Source organism: Bicyclus anynana, chromosome 1 (genome assembly GCF_947172395.1).
Source record: "Bicyclus anynana chromosome 1, ilBicAnyn1.1, whole genome shotgun sequence".
NCBI classification, from domain to species: Eukaryota; Metazoa; Arthropoda; class Insecta; order Lepidoptera; family Nymphalidae; genus Bicyclus; species Bicyclus anynana.
Genome location: NC_069083.1, coordinates 2,494,692 through 2,517,947, shown reverse-complemented (window position 1 = coordinate 2,517,947; position 23,256 = coordinate 2,494,692). Strand labels below are relative to the sequence as shown.

The window sequence follows — 23,256 nt, the reverse complement described above, 5'->3', positions numbered from 1 at the left end:
AATATCACGAAAGAGTCGTAATTATACAAATGTAAGTACTGTATGTGTAGCAAAATAAGCGTTCAACAAATAAAATGCCTTACATATATCTAATAATTATCACTGCCTCATTAAGGTAGTCCAATGGTTAGCAAATATTATATAACTAGATATACAGAATGCTCGGGAGTATTTTCCATAACTCTAGGGTAACATTCTTTAACAAAAATTAATTCACAAAATTCAAGGAACATGTGTTCAAAAATGAACATTTTGGGAGTAAATCTCTTTTGTAATTAGATCATATAATATGTCTCTTAGAATCCTTATAATAGTGACGTATTTATATTTTAAAATGCAACGTTGCCGCTTTGTTACCTAAAGGCGTATGTTACATGGATAGTCGGTATTATTTGAATAACTTAGTATGTAAGCATTTTTTTTGTACTTAATAAGATATTAGTTATGCAGTTCGGATCTTGTAAGTGGTCTCGTTACTACCCTGAAGTTATGGGAAATACGAATACGCGAGCAGCCTGTATCTATCCTGGATCACTGAAATATTGAATTTTTGTTTCTTACAAGACATTCTCATCATTAGCATAGTTATGAGTAATTATGTTCTTTGGTCATGCACTTCCATTCACGATTGATGATTTTTGGTCGGTAAATCCAAATATTGCGCTTACTCGGCTAAAATACTAAAGTAGTTCGAACTAGGCGCCGTCAACTTCAACAATAGTTATTATAGGGTCAAACATTTTATCACACCACACAAAGCTCGCCAGTCTACATTTGAGCAGCTATTTTAAAAATTATATTATTGATGATGATTTTGATGTGAAACTCCACTAGAATGTGCAAGTTTTGCTTAAATAATCTAGCAACTCAAAACAGCTGTCAAAGTCAGATATGACATCCATGACATCTCATGTCAAATAAACAGGTGTTTACATGCCGATAAAAATAAATTTTATAGGTCAAAATTTTTTATTAAATTAATTATGTACAATTATAATATCATTTTAGATCAAATATTGTTCTATTCACGTCAATTCGTTTACTTTTGTTATTAATTAAACATTATTACGTTATTTGTAATGAATTCATGTTGTGGTAACGAATTGTTATTCAATTCTGCAATAAGTGAAGTAGTGAATAGTAATTTAGCGCAAATATTGAAATTAGTGAATATTGAGCACAGTGTTACTGGTTATTGTGTTGTTCTAGTTCTTGTTATCGTAATTGGTGTTAGTGCGGTTACCTTGCGAAGAATTTCTGTGAAAGATACAACCCCTAGGCTGTAAGAAAGTAAAAGTAATAATTAAATGAACATTCGATCGCTGCACCTGTAGCGTACTTCAGGTAAGTCTATATGCTTTGATGCTTTTGAGCTTACTGACTGTACAATACCTTGTATAGTCAGTTAGTTTTTTATTCTGGGGAGTCCGTTTGGCTTTACACCATGTTAAAATGACAGTTCAAAAACATTTGCGTGCCTAAACTGAAGGTTTAGTTCATTAAAGAAGATTGTTTCAGTCTTACACACCTATGTCATCATCATCATCATTATCAGCCGATGGAGACCCACTAGCCCAACATAGGCCTCTTGTGTAGACTTCCAAACACCACATTCCCTGGCTGCTAGCATCCACCGGCTCCCTGCAACCTGCTTGGTGTCCTCGGTTTATCTAGTGAGATGTCATACACTGTGCTTTCCAGTGTGGGGTTGCCATTCTAGCACCCTCGGCCGCAAACATCCACTAGCTCTTAGAAATATGTTCCCTGCCTATTGCCACTTCAACTTCACAACTCTAAGCTTTGTCAGTGATTTAGGTTCTTTTTCCTCAATTCTGATTTTATCACAAAGAGAAACTCCAAGTAAAGCTTGCTTCATCACCTGCTGAGTGACTCTGAGCCTTCTTATGAGGCTTATAGGTTAGAGACCAAATCTTAGACCCCAAAGACCTTGTAATGTGCTGTCTACTAACTTTCTTTTGTCAACGTCTTGTATGCACCCGGTACACACTATTTTCAGAGCCAAACTTCCAAAAAAAAAGACAACCTGTGTTTTCTCATAGGACTGGCAGACATTAGTGTGCATTAGGGTATGCACGAGTAAGAAAAATAACCAAAATGGGAAAATTTTCTAATTCGATTTTTTTCTGTATAAGCATTCAGAAAAACTTAGTATGCAGTACTTTAATGCATGTATGAAGTGCACACTCAATGTGCACTGTTTACCAACAAACAAATTAAAAATGTGACTATAAATTGATAGTCCTTTCACATCTAATAATAATTTATAATTAACTTGTTCTTAATGAATGAAGATAAATTTGAGTAATATGCTTAGAACAATTAGATATAAGTAGTTAATATATTTTAAAGACATCCAGTATGACTTTAGTATATGTAATCTTATTCTGATGACTGGTATTACGCTATTTGATTTCTCATCAAGACACTGTATAGATTTCTTATATGTCTTTAATGTGGGAAACTTCCAGTAATTTTTCAAGCTTCTTTATTATACAGAATTTCCACTTTGGGCTGCAGTTATGGTGATAATTTAAATACCTTATACACATCTCATACTCATCCCAACTCAGGAACTACGGGTCCAATTTGAAAAATTCTTTCAGTGCTAAATAGCCCATTTATCGAGGAAGGCTATAGGCTATATATTATCCCCATATTTATACAGGAACAGGAACCACATGGGTGAAACTGCGCGGCGTCAGCTAGTAATTTATAAAGGGATACAAGACCCTGCCTTGCAGGTACAGTAGTTATAAGCCTTTGAATCATTTGGTGCTGTGTTCTAGTCCTGGTTGTGGCTAAAGAAATTCTTAGTGGCATCCAACTTACCAGCCTTTGCTGGTAAGTTGGTGGTGTTACATTAACTTTAAGCAGTTAGCCCCAGTAATTTTTTTTTATTTATTTATACAATATCTTTACAAGTTAGCCCTTGACTACAATATCATCTGATGGTAAGTATTGATGCAATATAAGATAGAGATTAAGAAAACATCATATTATTATTAACATATGACAGTGATTGATAAAGAGACAGACATTTTTAAAATATCAAAATCTCGTCTGCTCTTCTAGGTAGGTAGATATTAAGTACTAAAATCTAGTCTGGTCTTCCAAGTAGGTATTAAATACTAAAATCTAAAAACACAGTGCAAAGTCGCCTGTCTAGCCGCCTATAATCTATGCCGAACGAAAGTGAGCGCAGTTGCGTGAACAGGCTAGCTAGCGCCTACGTAACCTCACTCCACTCGAATGTTTCACTTTCCTGAGCAGAAAGCGTATACCTACTACAACCGCACTATGTTAGCTTTTCATTCCGATCGTAATTTTAGACGTCTGAGTAGCTTTTTGTACAATTGACCTTGACGGCTTTGCATTACGCAGTTGTAAAATGTAAATTGTATACTAGTCCAGGCCTGCAGCTTCGTTCTCATCTTTATTATGTTAGTGTGATAGTGCGATTACTTGGCCTAGTCATCATCATTATCAGCCTATCTTTATTGGCCTACTAAAGATTCATAGAACAGGGCATTTGGCGCTTAGACCCACCACGCTGCTTCAATGCGGGCTGGCGTCACACTTCGTAGCGCAGTGGTGCGCGCGCAGGTCCTGGGTTCGATTCCCGGTTGGGCCGATTGAGTTTTTTTTTTAATTTATTCTTTACTTTCAAGTTAGTCCTTGACTATAATCTCACCTGATGGTAAGCAATCTAAGATGGAAGCGGGCTAACTTTTTAGGAGGAGGATGAAAATCCACAATAAAATTTTATAAAGATTTCTACACGACATTGTAACGGAACGCTAAATCGCTTGGCGGCTGGACCAATTAAGAAAACCTTAATTGGCCCAGCCGGGGATCGAACCCAGGACAGGACAGTCTTGTAAATCCACCACGCATACCACTGTGTCACGCATGCCGTCAAAAATTGTTAGTTACCACCCCACCGACAAAACGTACTGCCAAGCGATTTAGCGTTCCGGTACGATGTGTAGAAACCGAAACCGGGTGTAGATTTCCATCCTACTCCTAACAAGTTAGCTCGCTTCCATCTTGGATTGCATCATCATTTACCTTATGGTGAGATTCTAGTCAAAAGCTAACTTATAAAGAATAAAAAAAAGGATGACAATATCAGCTTCCTAACTCAAGGTTGTTTCTGAGAAACACTAGACGCACTTGTATGACTTTCTATACTCGTACAAAGAATACTAAAATCCGTTTGATGCGATGCGTCCGATACAGATAGGTGGACGCCTGCCGTTAGAGATACTTAGAAGATTCTTTGCCCTAAAAAAATCTCAGTCTGGAGTTGGAAAGTTGGTGGTTACACCCCCGTGCCTCGGAGAGCACCTCAAGCCGTCCCCATCTATCATTAACATCACATAGTGGTCGTAAATTCATCATCCCTTTCACCCAATCCGCATTGGATCAGCCTGGTGGATCAAAGCTCCATATCCATTCTCCTATAAAGATTGAGGCCGTTAAAAATAGGGTGATAATCTATACTAATATTATAAAGCTGAAGAGTTTGTTTGTTTGTTTGATTGAACGCGCTAATCTCAGGAACTACTTGTCCGATTTGAAAAATTCTTTCACTGTTAGATAGCCCATTTATCGACGAAGGCTATAGGCTATATATTATCCCCATATTCCTACGGGAACAGGAACCTCGCGGGTGAAACCGCGCGGCGTCAGCTAGTCATGAAATAAACCAAGTAAGAGAACCTTGAAGTTATATTTAGCGGCGTGGAAGACGAATGCCGGAAGGAACTTCCACATCAGTGCGTATTAGAAACGAGGACATTAAGCCCTCATTCGCACGAGAGTTTTTTAAACGGACGTTAAAAAAGCGTTCAAATACAACAAATGCATACCCAAGTACATGTTGACACGACAGCGTTTTTAAAACACGACGCGTTTTTTCGAGCAGTGTTGCATTTTCAATTTTGGGCTTTGGAAATAGACCTTCATTTAACTTCATACTATATTTGAACGCTTTTAAAACATCCGTTAAAAATCACTCGTGCGAATGAGTGCTTAGTCTTGGAATGTCAATTACGTAAGGGTAAGGTTTACCTTCGCACCTTTTGATATGATTAGACGGTGAACGAGGATAAGCAATTTTAAAGTATAAGGCTTGTCTAAAAGACAACCCATTCCCAAAGTACGTCCCGTAGTAGCTCGTACGTCGCTGTTTGCAAGATGAATGGGAGCGGCAACGAACGAACGATGTCTAAAAGACAAACCTTTCCCGAAGTAATGGTCACATCGTTACCGGGGAGGACGGTGGTGAAGGAATAATGAGAATGAAGGAGGTTTTGGTCAGTAGGTCGCCGTATATCAGTTATGTCGGACATCAACATCCAGGCTACCTATATCTGTATTCATGAGGTCTTTTTCCTAAGAAAACTTACGGCATGTCTTCCTTGATTCTGCATCATTACCTCTGTCCATAACAACTTTGATTAGGTGCCAATCTACCGAATTTGTTCGTCTCATTATGCCAATAGTCACTAGAATATTGTTTATCATTATCTTTGCCCTCTCGGCACATGCAATACATGAGTTCCCAACAAAAAATCACTTAAACCAATCACAGCCAATATACTCCATTGGATGTGGACAGTTTTCCAAAAGGACAGTTATCAATTCGTCATTTACAATTATGTAATGTCAATCTGTTTCAATTGCTTTTGTTTTCCTTTATTAATGCATGTGATTGTGGTAACCAGTGTTACACCATCTCCATGCCGATATTTTGGCGCGTATCTAAATAAAATTTATACATACTTCCTACTAATATTATAAATTATAAGTTTGTATGGATGTTTGTTTGTTTGTAACGCCGCAACTACTCAAACGATTTGGCTGAAAAATTAAGTAAAATCAATGAGAAATTGCTTAAAATGAAGATAGATAATATCCCCTGGATTAACACATAGGCTAAAAAAATTTATGGTTTCCCGAGATTGTTACATCATAACGCCGCGATTACTTAACCAGTTTAGCTGAAATTTGTATTGAAAATAGATTATATCCTACACTAGCTGACGACGCGTGGTTTCACCTGCGTGGTTCCCGTACCCGTAGAAGTATGGAAAATTCTGAAAATAAAATTTATATTTATTTTCAGCGGTATATTTTATATCAATAATATAATAATAATGGCTAGACTTCTGAAAGTTAGTAATTTTCTCTCTTATTTATTCAAAAGACCCTTGTCTTTTGAATATTTACTATGTCACTGATAGTTTTTGAGTTATCGTCAAAAAGCCGAGGCCTTATTTTGGGGTTTTGTTTTTAGGTAAAACAGACTGAGAAAAAAAATACACCTTTTTCAGAATTTTATTCCGCGTCAAATGAGCTATAGTTTATAATTTTACTTCAATTCTAACGAGTATTTGGGGGTATTTTCTTCCTCGACTAAACTACCCGGCAAGTTGCACGTCCATTCTCTTTCTACGATCGCTAACGCTTCGACAGGTCACGTGATCAAGATCTGTCATTTCCATACATTTTTCTAGTTTTCGAAGCGTTAGCGATCGTAGAAAGAGAATCGACGTGCCACTTGGCTAGGGGGGGCTGATGAGTTTAACACACTAGCTAGATTATGTAAATGTTGTTTAATATTGAAAATAATTTCTTATCTACTACCTATATACTAATATTATAAAGCTGAAGAGTTTGTTTGTTTGTTTGTTTGATTGATTGAACGCGCTAATTTCAGGAAGTACTGGTCCGATTTGAAAAATTCTTTCAGTGTTAGATAGCCCATTTATCGAGGAAGGCTAGGCTATATATGATTCCCGTATTCTTACGGAAACGGGAACCACGCGGTGAAACCGCGCGGCGTCAGCTAGTCCATCATAAAAGAAAATATTTGACCTTACAGATTCGACATTTGTATTTATTTCTACAATTTAATATGTTTGTCTCAGATAGGTGAAATGAAATATAATATTTGCTCTATAATAACAACTCCGTCAACTGATAACGTAAAATGTAAATAAACCTATATTTGCTTGATAGTGAGTGATAGCGTATTTATTGCCTCTCCGATTCGGGAACGTGTCTCTAATGTGTTTTAAATATAGAAGTAGGTACTCATATACTCGTATCTAACTAAGTAATAAACGCAAATTGTTTTTACGTACGTACATACAAACAATTTGCGTTTACTACTTAACTATACGTACGTACGGTACGTAGGCACTTGATTTTGCTGGTTTGTTCACATGCATTTTGGAGCTGGATGAAGGGGTTTTTTTTTCATGATTAACGGAACACCTGTAAAGGCAGGCGTCCACAGATACGCATCGTACGTATCGCATTGAACGGATTTTTAATCTTACGGTAGATTCGCGCGTAAGATGCGGATTAGTGGACGTAGCTACTTGTATGGCTTTATATACAAAGAATATTGCGATCCGTTTGATGCGATGGGTCCGATACGATGCGGATCTATGGACGCCCACCATAAGGCCTAAAATCTTCGCCGCGACATACTTCCAAGAGAGTAAAAACTGGAACGTGTTATGTAATTATAAGAGATAATAATAATATTCTCCCGACTGAAATGTTTTTTTCGGCCACGGCGGTTAATCTCTATTTGAAATTGATCATGTAAGGAGGTATTATAACATAAGTGTGTGAGCACGCACAGGCGCACTCTCTATTCCCTCACTCTCGTAATCCGTTGGGACGGTAGAGGCATGGGGGGTTTACCAACTTCGCCGACTTCCTAACTACAGGCTGCTTTTAAGATTTTCTTTTGGAAGAAAAATCCCAATAACATATTTTTTTTGCTGGCCCGATCCGGGATTCAAACCCTGGACCTCATTGTCCGTAGCTGCAGCTAACCACGGCACCAGTGGCTTGGCACAGCCTTCAAAATGATCTGAAGGCAGCACGGCAGTTATTTTACGCTTTTTAGTTTAGTGGAAACATTTTTGTGATTTAAAAGTTGAATTTTTATTAAAAAAAAATATATTTTCTTTTAGCTCAAGCTTTATGTTAAAGCAACATAAAGCTTTAGCTCCGTTTAATTTTACTTACTTACTCTTAATTTCGATAATTTAATTAATGTTAAACTAATTTAACGTTATTTTTATTTGAAAGTTCATATGTACTTTAACTATTGTTTCAGTAAAGGGTTTACCGCTTGGTTGGTTTAATTATAACTTTATATTGTCTAGTAACAGCTGGATGTTTAACGGAAGTCGGGTTTTGTTTTCAAAAACCACATGTGCGAGAATATTAGTTATTATTTCAATAAATACTACTTTAATTCTGACGAAGTATATAGTTTGGAAACGGCACCATCATTAATGATATCCATGTAATTAAGGCACGAATTGTTGCAATGTAGTAAAAGTAATAAATACTTTTTTGTGTCGTGATATTTAAAGATCGGTGCACTTTGTATGCGGACGTTGGAGTGCGTTTATTATTTTCCGTTACATTAGCTAGCAGAATCGAGAACAACGTATCTACGACCCTAAATTAATTGCAAAACTCATTGTAGAGTGAGGGCTTAAGTACGGTGTTCCGTAGGATATTTATTTTTAATAGTAGTAATAGGCTAGTTAAAAAACGTCTTAAATTTATAATTCGTTAGATCTATTATCGTTGTATTAAATCGTAAAATATATTAATTTATTAAGACTGAAATACTCCCAAATTTTTATTTTAAATATATATATTTCGTATATATCCCATTAATCCAATTAAACGTCCTAAAACGCTGTCCGCCATGATGGTCTATATGTTATCTGTGACTTTACGTCAAGCAAGTTTTGTTTACTAGTTATTGCCTTTCAGTTTTTTCAGACCCTCAAAAGTGCTTGAAAACTAAGCCGTTACGGAGTAAATTTTAAATTGAATTCAACTAATATTCTAAATATAATTTACCTTAACACCCTATTAAGTAGAGGGACTATGATACTATGAGGATTCCGACGATTTTTTTGACGTGACAACGTCTTATAATTCGATGGAGCCGGCTGCACACTCGAAAAAAGATGACGCCATGCGTCGTTCCCTCGAGCTAGGGTTGCCAACTTTTTTACAAGAAATCAAGTATATTCTGGTCAATAAAGACTATGAAAATATTTTAGAAAAACGAACATTTTCTTTTGAAAAATACAACCATACTATCAGTATTTTCTTATGACGTTGTCACGTTGAACTATCGCCAGTAAACCGACTTTACAGACAACTGATTTTTTTTCATACTTTTTGACCTCAAAGGAACGGAACCCTAAAACGTCGGAACGTTGGACACATTATCTGTTGCCCCATCACGTACTTGGTGTAAAAAGGCGAATGCACATATCCTTTTTATATATAAATGACCCATTACATTGTTATTAAATCCATCTGATTTACTCGTACGCCGGTGCCTGGTTTACGGCTCGACATTCATTATAATGACACTACGCTTATCGTACGCACAAATATTTAGTTTGTCTGTTTGTTTGTTAATGACAAATACTCTGCAACTGATACGGAATGTACTTTCACTAGCTAACAGTTCAGATAAAGTAAAATAAAACTTCGAACGTCGAGAAATTCAGAGTTAAATTTACAAAAAAATAAATAAATTACACGACAAATATGATTATACACAGTAATTCATTTGACCGCTAAACACGACAGATATGGATTTTCATACAACTTTTTTTTTTTTTGTTTTTTTTTATTCTTTACAATACAAGTTAGCCCTTGACTACAATCTCACCTGATGGTAAGTGATGATGCAGTCTAAGATGGAAGCGGGCTAACTTGTTAGGAGGAGAATGAAAATCCACACCCCTTTCGGTTTCTACACGGCATCGTACCGGAACGCTAAATCGCTTGGCGGTACGTCTTTGCCGGTAGGGTGGTAACTAGCCACGGCCGAAGCCTCCCACCAGCCAGACCTGGACAAATTACGAAAATCTCAATCTGCCCAGCCGGGGATCGAACTCAGGACCTCCGTCTTGTAAATCCACCGCGCATACCACTGCGCCACGGAGGCCGTCAAAACCTTTGCCGGCCGCTGCTCGACCAGTTCAGCAAGTTTGATTTATCACATAGAAGGTGGTCAAAATAATGCTCTAATTTCCAAGCATGTTTGCGAAAAGTATATTATTCCTTTGGATCGTGCCGCGATGCAAGAACCAGCTCATGACTAAGGGCCCCGTATGGGTTCGAAACTAGTCGGGCATACTCCGACGTAATATCACGTGAGTTTTAGCCGTGTTTCATAATCAATTAATATATTATTCCTAATAAAACAGTCTAATATAGTTTCTTTATGATGCACTTAGAAGTTAGGACTAATTTACTAACTACGATTACAAGTAAGATTCAAATGTTTTTTAGAGATGACGGTACTATAGGACTCAAAAGGTGATTACAAATATAAGAAAACTAATGTCGAACAAAGGTTATGATTCACAACACTTGTCAGGACAACTTAATTAACAAATCAAACTGTAACCGAAATAACACCCTAGAATGGCAGAGAATGACCTTGAGTGGAGTCACGTACTTGTGAACGATGTGTGTAGGGTTAAAGGATCCTTTGACAGTCGACTAACACTCCCCTTTTCCACTCAAGTCACTCTCCCCGCCTATTCCAAGTAACCCATAAAGAATTACACAACAATAGATGTGGACGGTTCGAACGCCACGAGCACACTAAAGCCAACTCCTAACATGAGATCGTGCGACGTCATATCCGTCACAGACTACTATTTCTAACACTAAACGGCGATAACATTACGATGAATGAATAATCGAAAAAAAAGACATACCTACAGCCGAACGTAGAACCTCCTCCTTTTTGGAAGTCGGTTAAAATAAAGAGAATTTGGTTAGAAAAGAGACGTAACTTTGTATTAGAAAAGAGATATTTAGTTTAATTTAAAAATATATTGATAGTCTTACTTCGACTGCAGAAATCGTCGGTGTCTAATAGAAGAGACAGATGCCGGAATCCAGATTCCAAGTCCTAGTTATGCATTAATAGACAAGGAAGCAAAAAACTTCCTGCATCGGGCAGTTATTTAATATTTCCTTTCGCTATGTTTAAGACATAACAAAATTTTATGCGCAAAGTTGCGGCATTGTTACTAACTTACCTGTAAGATTTATATACTTGTTAAGAATTATATTCGAAATAAATTGCAACTTTAAACTGTAATTCACGATTCGGGGTAGGTATTCTTTTCATTTCTGTTACGAGGTTAAATTAAATCACAAGGAATTCAGTCCACGGCGAGTTTCTTGTTTTCTCTTTTGCATTGATTTATTTCTATTTGCAGGTATCGCTATTTGCATTTGTCTTCTTTCATATATGAATGTATATCTTTACTCCAAGTGGGCCGTTTTGTTAGCCGCTTTTGAATTTGTGAAGTCTTATTGCTATAAATGATTCGTTAAACTCGTTAAACCAGTAAGAGGTTTTTAGAGGATCTCTGCAAAAATAATTTTTAGACTTTGAAATAGAAATTCCGTTTCATTATTAATACTATACTCGTACATACAAAATTGGTTTGGTTTCACAATTTGTAACCTTTTTATTTCATGCTAGAATTTATTCTTATTTATAGGCTCATACTTCAATTTTTTTTGCATGTACCCCAAGTCGGTTCATCATCATTATCATCAAATTTCTGGTTCTAAATCAATTGAGAGGTTATTTTAATTTGCATTTTTATGATTGAATTACGTCACGTCTACGTCACACCAATAAAAAGCGATCTATCATTTACTATCAAACTTTGTCTATGAGATTATTTAGAACCCCTTTTACTTTTAACTTTTGTTACGTCCTATATTCTACATCAATTGATATAATCCGAAATAATCTTTTTAATATAAAAATTAACCCACTTCAAAGTTAATTTGATTTTAACACAAAATCACTAAACTGATTTTTATGAAAATGAAATGAGACCAATCTGGAAGTATACTCTTTCAAACAAAAAATAATTTTCAAAATTAGTTAATAAATGTCAAGTTATTTGGTAACAAACATTAAAAAACATACATCTTGTAGTGAGAACCTCCTCATTTTTTTGGAGTCAGTTAAAAATTAACATATTCTACAATCATCTTTCACTTTCAACATATTGATTTACAGTATATTAAAATACAAAGTTGCATTTAGTAGCAAGCTCGCTGTTTTTTTTCCCCTAGCAACTTGTGCTACATTGTTGGTGTCCCAAATGAGATGCTGATGTGATGTGGGTACAGTTTCAGCTGCTTTATATTCAACATTAATATTAACCGTGCGCACCGCACTGCGTCATTGCTCAATATTTGAATCGCAGAATTATGGATCTCTGTAACTGACACGTATTGACTTTCATAGTGCTTTTAAAATTCATTGTATACTAAACAACTGGGACCTTTTTTTCCACAGTGCTTATCATCAGATCACGTGGCGGTGTTTATCTCGGGATATTTATTGATTTATGTAAGCACATCAGATATTTTACCTATTCCTAAATGTATAATTCATATCACTCAGACAAAAAGGCAATGCGGGGTGCATAGTTTTAAGAGCTGTTGGATGTTGGGGTCCAAAGGTGATGGAATAGCCACTTAGCATCGGAAAGCCGATTGGTCGAGCGCAGACGGTCCAAGAGCGTTTTAGGAAGTATTTACTAGAGTCCAACAGTGGACTTCATCGGCTGAAAATGATAATGGAGTAGGTATCTCAATATATCGATGAAAAATCTATACTAATATTATAAAGAGGTAAAGTTTGTAAGTTTGTAAGTTTGTCACATTTTTTAAATGGGGTAATCTTCGGAACTACTGGTCCGATTTTAAAAATTCTTTCACCAGTAGAATGCTACATTATCGGAGAGTGCTATAGGCTATATATTTTATACTGGTATCATATATATTAGCCGAGTTAACACAGTTTTTGTCATACAGGTCGGACCGAAAATCCTCTTAAGCAGACTTATTTGCATGCGCTGCCTTAACCATTGTGTAAAATTGAAATTAATGTATGAAGGCTTTATGTATCTTTAAAAGTTCTACAAAAAAGTCCATGACACCATATATCTATCTTCTATATATTAGCAGATATAGTACCTTTTGTGTTTTAAAAATTAATAATTTTATATACTTAGGTTTGCGTCATTATTTATGCTACTTAACTTAAATCCTTATCAAAATAAATTATTTAATAATCACAAGGATATTATGGAGATAAGATTTGCCCTTTATAGTATGTTAATTAGTTAAATAGTTTCGGAGATAATACAAAATTTCTAAAAGACGCAGAAATTCCGCTACATGACGCCCCGCGCTTTCAATTACGTAGTTCCCGTTCCCGTGTGAATATGGGGATCAAACATAGCCTATGACACTTGCAAATAACGTAGCTTACTACTGGTAAAAGAATTTTTTAAATCGGTCCAGTAGATCCAGAGATTACCCCTCTTTAGTTTCTTGGGAAATAGCCCTTTGGTCATCGCACCACGCTCAAAGGGCAGGACCGATTTTGCTAAAGGTAGGGGAAGGGTAGGGGTAAGGTAGGGAAGGTGTAGGGTACGAGTAGGTTAGGGTAGGGTAGGGGTGTGTAGGGGTAGGGTAGAGGTAGGGGTACGATAGGGAAGGGGAAGGGTAGGATAGAGTTAGGGCAGGGAAGGTGTAGGGTACGAGTAGGGTAGGGTACGGGTAGGGTAGAGTACGGGTAGGGTACGGGTAAGGTAGGGGTAGGGTAAGGGTAGGGTAGAGGTAAGGAAGGGGTAGGGTAGGGTTAGGGTTAGCGGTAGGGTAACGGAAAAGTAGGGGCACAGTAGGGTTGGGTAGGTTAGGTAGGCAGTAGGGTAAGGTAGGGGTAGGGAAGATGTGTACATAAGTAAGCGAAAGCGAAAGCATGACCGCTATCACACTAATATTTTAAAGACGAAAGTTTGTGTGTGTGTGTGTATGTTTGTTCCTCCTTTACGCTGCGGCTGCTAAAGCGATTTGGATGAAATTTGGAATGGAAATAGATTTTATTCTGGATTAACATATAGGCTACTTTTCATCCCGGAAAAATCCATGGTTTCCGAGGGATTCCTAAAAAAACTAATTTTACGCGGACGAAGTCGCGGGCGTCCGCTAGTCTTCATAGACTGCTGTATCTGTAAAAATACATAATTTATTAATACAGAAGCGTCGGCAAATTCACTTTACATGCTAAAATATTCAAGATAACGATAGAGCAGGCACGCAGGTGTGTCAGCAAGGATAATAACGTTGGCGTTTTTTGTAACCTTTTTTGTAAAATTCGTTCTTGAGCAAAAAATATCCTGAAAAATTATTTGTAAATTCAATAACATCCTGAACCCATTGTTTTGCTGTAACCATTGATTCAGTAAAAATGAGTCTTTGTTTGTTTTTCAGCAGTTATTTCATCTTAACAAAATAAAAATGATAACAGGCTAGGTACATATTACAAAGTTAGGAATAAATATTTTTAACACCTTCGAATATAAATTAAAATTTAAAAATACCAAGACACTTGATTGAAAAACTCAACTTATGATATTTATGAGCCCGCCATGCTACGTTTATAAAAGCCAGACAGCTTTGGCACTTCTAAACTCCTCAGTCGTTGACTAAAAAGTTTTAGAGAGGTTAGTCTACCTTGATGCACGCTATATTGTAATCTACAATGGTTAGATATTGCATCGTCTCAGTTCACAATATTTAATTGATTTTCGTACAAGTATTTCAACAGATCTAAGAATTTGCCCGGTATTTTAGATCTAGCTTTTGCAATGGTAAGTGGTAGCTAAGTCAAAAGCTCTCCTGAGATCTAAAATCTTGCATAGATTGAGGTTTTCGTTATTGTTATAATAAAGTGTTGAATTCATTATGAAATTCGCAATGTATAAAAATATTTGGACACCCTTTGAGGATTGCTTTCGTAAGCTTTTTGTAATACATTTATTCCATCGATTTTTTTCAAGATCCTGACCGCGCAAAACAAATAAGGCTAATCATATTATGATTTCAGCTAAACCCGTTGACATCGGAATAACAATATGTTGTTTTCGTTTGTATGAATTTCAAACGCGACAACATTTGACGAGTTCAAGGAGATTTTCGTATTTTTGATGAGAGTGAAATGAATATTAATTATTATAGATGTTTTTGTGTGTTAGTACATTTTTGTTCCAAACATTGTTTGAATCATACAATCGATGAAAAGGTTAAAATCAAAAATTTCATAAATTTTCAATAATATGTATATCAGGGAGTTTTCATCAGAAGGGTTATTTATTGAACCAATAAATGTTAAAACTATAATATATTTTACTATAGATCATTCCTTAGAGAATTTTTATTTTACATTAAAAGACGTTCTCGTTGTTCAGATTAGGTACATCAATCATTATATTGAATACAGAATCTGTAATTCCTTTGGATTAAATCTATTGACAAATATAATCTGGCATAAAGAAATCGAAATGTTTCGGTATGCGATTATCTTAGACTTAATAACCTCTATTTTTGTCGATTAAAAATACTAATATTTAAAGACTCGTATCACAGGTAGAGGAACTAAAATATTCTCATATGCATACATGAGGCATTTATAGGCCTGTGCCTCTTCTTCATTTGCTTTTCGTGCTGCCAAAGCAGTTACAATTCACTTCGTCCAATTTTCGTTCGGACACCCTTAAGACATTAACATAGCGTGGCCATTAATTCAAAACTTCAAGTACAACAGGCACTAGCTGACAGTTTCTTTGATGCTTTTTATATTATTAAACAGACAATCAGTCCCACGTTGTACAAAAACTGCAACGCAAGGCGAGTCTTTGACCACATTCACTCGCCGAGTCGGGTGCAAAAAGTGGTTTAGTATTCGCCTTCTAGATAACTCGTCTAATACACTGGTAAGGTGGCAATAACTCTGCCCCGCCGGTGCCGTAAATACTTTTAGGATCCCTTTACATCAGTCGGCTTGACTCCGTAAGATTGCAATCGAGTCATATTTTTTGTTTATTTATTTTTGTTTAACAATTCACTTTTGTGACGTATTCTAGCATTGCATTTAGGGTGATTCTGCACACGCATGCTTTTGTTTATTTAGACAACTTTTTTAAGGCTGCGGAGAGTTAGTCAAATACTACTCTGCTTTAAGCACTTGCACCATAAATCATTCCTTCCATAAGTTTATATACTTATTGCACCTTCCCGCTCTTTCTTTGCAAGCTTTCTTTCTTTACTTCTTCTTTTGTTCATTTAGGGGTGATAAGATCTTCGGACAGAAACAGCAATGCTGGTTGGTGGCAGAAATATGCATGGTGGTGGTAGGTATTTCCGCGGACGAGCTTTATCACAAATAGCCAGTGCCCTACGTACAATATTATGTGCGTATAATCGAACATACCGTAAAGCTTGCGTGAACGAGGCCTTAGGAGCACTTATACGAGAAGTGCTTCAGAGTAATACATACACATATAGTTCGGTGACTATTACTATTGTAATTATGAATGAATCAACAAAATCTCAAGATACTTTCATCTGAGTATCTTCTTAACTTAAACTGTTTATTACAAATGACTAGGTTAGTGATACTTCTGACTTTTGTTTAAAATCAAAATCTAAGTAACATAATTTTCTTGACTATGTGCTGTGGGCGTTACGTAGATCATACAGGCGTCAGAATTTGTATTTTTTTCATCTTGAATTATGGCGGTATAAAGACTTCACATTACATTCTTGTTCATGTCTCGCATGTAGTGTTGAATTTATTACAAGCTGTATGTAAATTTATTTTTCTTAAAGATTCATTCATTTTTTTATATCTTAGTATAGTATTACTATACTGAAATCTCTTGTTATCTCAATGTAATTTAACATTGTCATACTGTTTGTAATATGATTGATTTTTATTCGAATGACTTCTTCTTCTATCTCTCTAAATAGGATTTCGTCCGCGTGGAAACCCTAAACAATGTCATTTTTATTAAACCACACGTATAAATAAAACTTATTCTTGAATTACTTTAACTATTGTTGAGAGCCGCATTAAAATCGGTTGCGTTGTTTAAAAGTTTTTTTTATACTATGTAAAGAATTTGTATGTACCTACATCAAATTAGGTTTTAATTTAAATCAATAAATGTGCTGCTTGTTTGCAATAATATATTTCATACATTCATCGGTAAATGTAAAAGGTTCTTTAATAATATTTAGAGTTTATACGTATCGAGCATAAAAAAGAACGCTCAAATTGCTCCAGTGTTGGCAAACTTTATGCTGTTTTCTTGCTCAAGCTGTGTGCCAGCTTTAGAACTGCTTTAGAAGGTATTGCCTTACACGGAGCAAGTTGAATGGCTTCTGTGGGAATATACATGCTTTGTAGACTGCAATAGTGCTGCAGTACACTTACAATCTGGTTGGCACTTGGCAGGTGCATTTGACAAACTAGTTCACGTCGAATCGAACATGAAAGTTGTGGAGCAATTTAGCGAATGTTTCAACTAGACATTTATATCAGCCCCTGCATTCTGTAAAGTTACAGCGCTGTGTCATCGTTCGTTCCCATGGCAACTTCGTTGTTAGTGACGTTTTAATTTTGGCATATTATAAACATAGAGTTCAAAATGGAATGATTGGTTTTGGGGAAAATGTTCATCAAAGTGTAAAATCGTGGAATTCACCCCGCTTTATCATTGTTTGAAAAATGTACAGGGCTTGATTGACATTAGTACATTATATATTGTATCTTTATTAAAAAAAATAACACACTTTTATAGAAAACCAATAAATGACATACAACTTTAGTGGTTTTCATTTTCTGAAAGGACTAATAGCCCGTTCACACTGGTGTTTCTCCGTTGCCGTGGCGACATTGACATTCTCATTTCTCATTCTCATTCATCAGAGTCTCAGAGGATGTCCCTTAGAGAGTCGTTCCGCCCACATCTTCTGCTTCTGCCTTCAGGCCCATCAGATAATGCTTCTGCCCTCGCTCAGAACCCCCGGTGATACCACTGAGGTCCCATTAAGGAGCCTACGGCACTTACAGAATCAGTAAGAAAAACATTAACGCTACGTAAACGATACCTATTTTTTTTTTTACTTTACTGAGGCTGACAAACATTCAGCTTTTAGAAAGCTCCCATAGGGCACTCGCAAAAATAATTAAATCTATCTGATAGATAGATAGAAAGATAGTAGATAGATAGATAGATAGTGGTAACTTCCAGTGATTAGCTCTTTCAAAGAAAGTAACTCTTCAGTGAGGCGTTTTATAAAATACTCATTTTATTTTGTGTAATACCATTTTATGTGGTAATGGTATCAAGTTTTAAACAAGTAATATAAATTCGACTGAAAATTAAAATGAAAGGATGTATCATTCTTATGAATTTATTCTTTATTGCTGTTAATAGATGAGCAACCTTATGTAAAGGCTCCTTAATCAGGTGGTAGGTAAAAAAAAAACGTTGAATCCGTTTAAGTGCAAGCAGTGCTATTCATTACAATTTTTTACACATCCCCCATTTGTTAAGTTTTATTTTATACGTGGAAGAGTTTCTAGGGGGGGGAGGTTTGTGTGGGAAATGTTTCGTTATAGTTGACTGGCCACCGCCTAGTCGTCAGTTTTATTTATCTACAAAGTATCCAGTTTCGTTGTAGAGTCAGGTCGTTTTATAAATGCTGAAAGTTTGTTGGCCAATGCTCCTATCATATGTAGGTAACTATGGAGACGGCATCATAATGAAAGGTATATACTAGGTATTAAGTACAAAGGTCCGTAGCTTTTTTAGTGTAGTAACGTTTTTGGCTTCGGCCGTGGCTAGTTACCACCCTACCGACAAAGACGTACCGCCAAGCGACTTCGATGCCGGTTCGATGTCGTGTAGAAGCCGAAGGAGGTGTGGATTTTCATCCTCCTCCTAATAAATTAGCCTGCTTCCTACTTAGATTGCATCATCACTTACCGTGAGATTGTAGTCACGGGCTAACTTGTAAAGAATAAAAAAAAACTTTGGAAGGTAGACACTAGGTAGCAGGTACAAAGGCCCCAAATCACTTAGTCCAATTATTTAGCATTATCATTAACAACCCATAATCGGCTCATTGTTGAGCACGAGTCTCTCACAGAATGTGAGGGGTTAGGCTGTCGATGTTTTTAATTCACCGTTTGAGACTCGTGATATATTTAATTACATAAAATGCATATAACGCAATTTGCGATAGGGAGAACTACTCGTAAGGACGGATGAAGTCGCGGGCATCCGCTAGTTCATAATACTACTTTTATAAAATGTTGCAAGCAATATATATCACAAGTTGCCAACTCTAAACTAAGAGTTTGCACTAAAATATCTAGAAACAAAGAACAGCTTAGTATTTTATACCTCGAGTGCGGAATCTAACCCAGGACTCCATGAACTGAATCTACAAATACTAAGTCACACTTGGAAGTTGGATCGCAGGACCAACGAGGACGACAACACACATACCAACATCACAATTAGTTAAATAAAAAGTAGGTGAGTGAACGTAGTGAGCCGTGATAGCCCAGTGGATATGGTCTCTGCCTCCGATTCCGGAGGGTGTGGGTTCGAATCCGGTCCGGGGCATGCACCTCCAACTTTTCAGCTATGTGCATTTTAAGAAAATAAATATCACGTGTCTCAAACATCGTGAGGAATCCTGCACACACACACACACACACAGAGAATTTTCTTAATTCTCTGTGTGTGTGAAGTCTGCCAATCCGCATTGGGCCAGCGTGGTGGACTATTAACCTAATCTCTCATTCTGAGAGGAGACTCGAGCTCAGCAGTGAGTGAGTGATGATGATAAGTAGGTTGAAGTGTAAAATAAAGCCCCAATAGCTCAACGTTAAAAAGCTCGGACTCATCACCCAGAGGTCGTGGTTCGATTCCCGCCTGTACTATTGTCATACTTACTCCTAACACAGTATTTTCCGACTAGTTGAAAGGGAATGGGAAATATTTTCTTGTCATGATTAAAACTAAACATTTTCACAATTTACAATATTTCTTGTCTTTGTTTTTTTCCCTTCGCATTTAAATTAGGGCTTCCTTATTATTTTAACCTAGATGTTAAAAGGTTTCCAACCTAGTTTCTCACGCCAAATATCAGTTGCGCATCTAACATTGTTTTCTAGGTATAAATAGTTAAAGTTATAAATACTTTCTTCTTCAATCCAAAATATTAAAAAAAATCTAGTAAGCTCAGTTTACAAGCACTTTGGAAACTTCAGTGGAGTATTTGTAAAGACTCTAGTACCGGTTACTTTATTGTATTGTATCTTAAAGCATTTTATTCGGGTAAAACTATTACAGGTAGTTGTCCACTGATCCGCATCGTACGTATCGGACTCATCGTATCAAACGGATTTTAATTTTACGATAGGTACATAAAATTTGTTCAATGCGACTTTCTATGCAAAGAATACTAAAATCCGGTGTTGCGATGCGTCCAATACGTATTCGATGCAGATTTGTGGATGCCTGCCGGTTAGCCCTCATTCGCACGAGAGGTTCCAATAAAACAAATGCATTCCCAAAAGTATATGTTCACACAGCAGCGTTTTTAAAACGCGACCCTTTTTTCGAGCAGTGTTGCATTTTCAATTTTGGGCGTTGGAGATAGACCTCTATTGAACTTCATACTATATTTGAACGCTTTTTTAACGTCCATTAAAAAAAGCTCATGCGAATGGGGGCTTTGACTCCGCTGTCCGTCTGTCTGTCACTGGGCAGACAGTTGAAAATTTCGCAGATGATATATTTTAGTTGCCGTTATAACGAAAAAACTTAAAAACAGAAAAAAAATTAAGGAAGCTCCCATTTAAAAAACTTATTTCTTTTGCTGTTATGGTACGGAATCTATCGTGCGCGAGTCCGACTCAAAGTAAGGGGGTTATATATAGCCTATAGCGTTCCTCGATAAATGGGCTATCTAACACTGAAAGAATTTTTCAAATCGGACCAGTATCCTGAGATTAGCGCGTTCAATCAAACAAATAAACAAACTCTTCAGCTTTATATTTTAGTATAGATATAGATGACTTGTGCCAACATTTGAGATGCTAATTTTTATTTGTTTACTAGCGATCCTGGTCAAGCTTCGCTTTGACTTTTGTGCACTCTTCACTATCCCTACTCTACACTACTGAGCTACTCTACCCCTACCCTAGCCTTTGACTCTTAATCGTATGTATGGGAAATAGAAAACGGTTGTTTTTATGGTTTTTCCGGAAACTATTCTAATTTTTCTCAACTTTTAAACCTTCCCTATACCTCCACGGACATTTCAAGACCAAGATAAGATAAATCCGTTTAGCCGTTCTCGAGTTTTAGCGAGACTAACGAACAGCTATTCATTTTTATATATATAGATAATTTTTTACATTATACTTACTTAAATTAAATATTAAGTAATAAAGTATTTCACCTATGTATCATAACCCCATTTGATGTATATGTGACATGTGTCCAACATTTGACATGCCACCCTTTTCTCTTATCTGTGGGAGCATTTGGAGGCAAATCTCCGGCCGCCAGTTGGGCTTACGTATCGTGAGTACGTGACGTAAGTGAGCGGCATGATTCGGCCAGGCTTTTTGGCGGGGCCCCCACCAACTATTTGTTTACAAGAGCTGCTTCGCGCCGGCACTCCGCTCTGACTAGCACGCGAGTCGCGACGCCGCACCGCTCGTCGCCACCCGGTGTAACTCCGATCAGTGTTCCAAGTGCTACACCAAGTACACCAGTCACCCAGTCACCAAAAAACCCACAAGCGACAACTGTGCCAACAATAGTTAAAGTGCCCTCAGGAACCGCGAAACCTAATCGTAAGTGTATCTTGATTTTTTTTCCATCAAACAAGTTTATTAACACTTACATCACGTAATTTGAGAGATATGCTAATATACGATTTCAAAACGTATTGGAAATATGATTTAGGTGCTTAGTCTGTTGCCGTTAAAAATCGTGTTCGCGATCTAGACTCAAATGTTACCTGGTTACTCTCGGTTTTACGTTAAACGATACAATTTACATTTACGATGTCATAACGTCGGTTTTGCCGCGGCGGCTTTGGCTTTTTATCTATTGCTGTTGCGAATGGAATTTCTGTTTCCTTACTGGAGTAAAATAAACGTTTTGTAAATATTGTCCATGCTTTGGATGCAACTCTACCAAAAGTTATTAAAAACTATGGGTGATTGATGCTTTTATAATTTTCCATTCTGCGAAATAAACTATGATATGATTATCTATAGTACAAGATTTGCTCGTAAATCTGTTTATGTGCTAGTTATGGAGACACTGTCACATTTCGGTATCTACCATTGATCCATTCATCGTTGTATTTGTACTTGTAGTTCTATTAGTTATTTGAAAGAAGTTATGGGAATATTACTCGAGCACAAAAATCGTGACTAATACGAATATACAACCCGAGTGAAATTAAGGGTGATTGTACCTTGCACATAGATTTATATCTAGAACGTATTTGGTCCAAATGTTTAAGCCTTTTTCCCTGTTTGTAATATAATTTTAATTGGAACATAATTTATTCAAATAATATCTAATCTATACTACAAAATTCTCGTGTTACGGTGTTTGCTACCAAACTCCTACGAAACGGCTGGACCGATTTTTATGAAATTTTGTGTGAATATATCGTGTAGGTCTGAGAATCGGCTAACATTTTTATTACGATTCTTTGCATTGAAAAATACGTACAACTTTAAATATTCACCCTTCTACGATAAACCCCTATTTTTCAATAGCGATAACGCAAACCAACATTTGCTGGGTCAGCTAGTATTGTTATATCAATATCGTGTCACGGTGTTTGTCACCAATCTTAAATTTAATTAATGTTTTTTTTTTTTGTATATTTGGCCTCCTACCCTCACCACCCCCATTCCATAATCACGTTATTAGTATTTTTATTTTTTGAATTAAAGAAATTTATATGGCAGTACGTTTGTCGGGTCAGCTAGCTATTTATATTATAAACGCGGAAGTTTGTATGGATGTTTGGATGTTTGTTACTCTTTAACGCCGCTATTACTAAAGCGATTTGACTGAAATTTGGAATGAAAATAGATTTTACTCTGGATTAACACATAGGCTACGTTTTATCCCGAGGTTCCTGAGGAATTTGTGAAAAACTAAATTCCACGCGGACGAAGTCGCGGACGTCCGCTAGTTTTCTATAATAATAAGAAGG

The 23,256-nt window shown here is 36.5% G+C and overlaps 1 protein-coding gene across 2 annotated transcripts in view; it reads left to right on the top strand.

Annotated features, from left to right (window-relative positions):
- The first annotated feature begins 983 nt into the window (after positions 1-983).
- The window catches only part of LOC112044399 (solute carrier organic anion transporter family member 74D), a 78,197-nt gene continuing 55,924 nt past the window's right edge, over positions 984-23,256 (top strand). The window contains exon 1 of one of the 2 annotated variants that reach the window (XM_024080238.2): positions 984-1,344. The gene's annotated coding sequence lies outside the window, so the exon portion shown is untranslated. Of the gene's footprint in view, positions 1,345-21,680; positions 21,869-23,256 lie in introns of those variants that run through there. The other variant, XM_024080237.2, reaches the window with a different exon arrangement.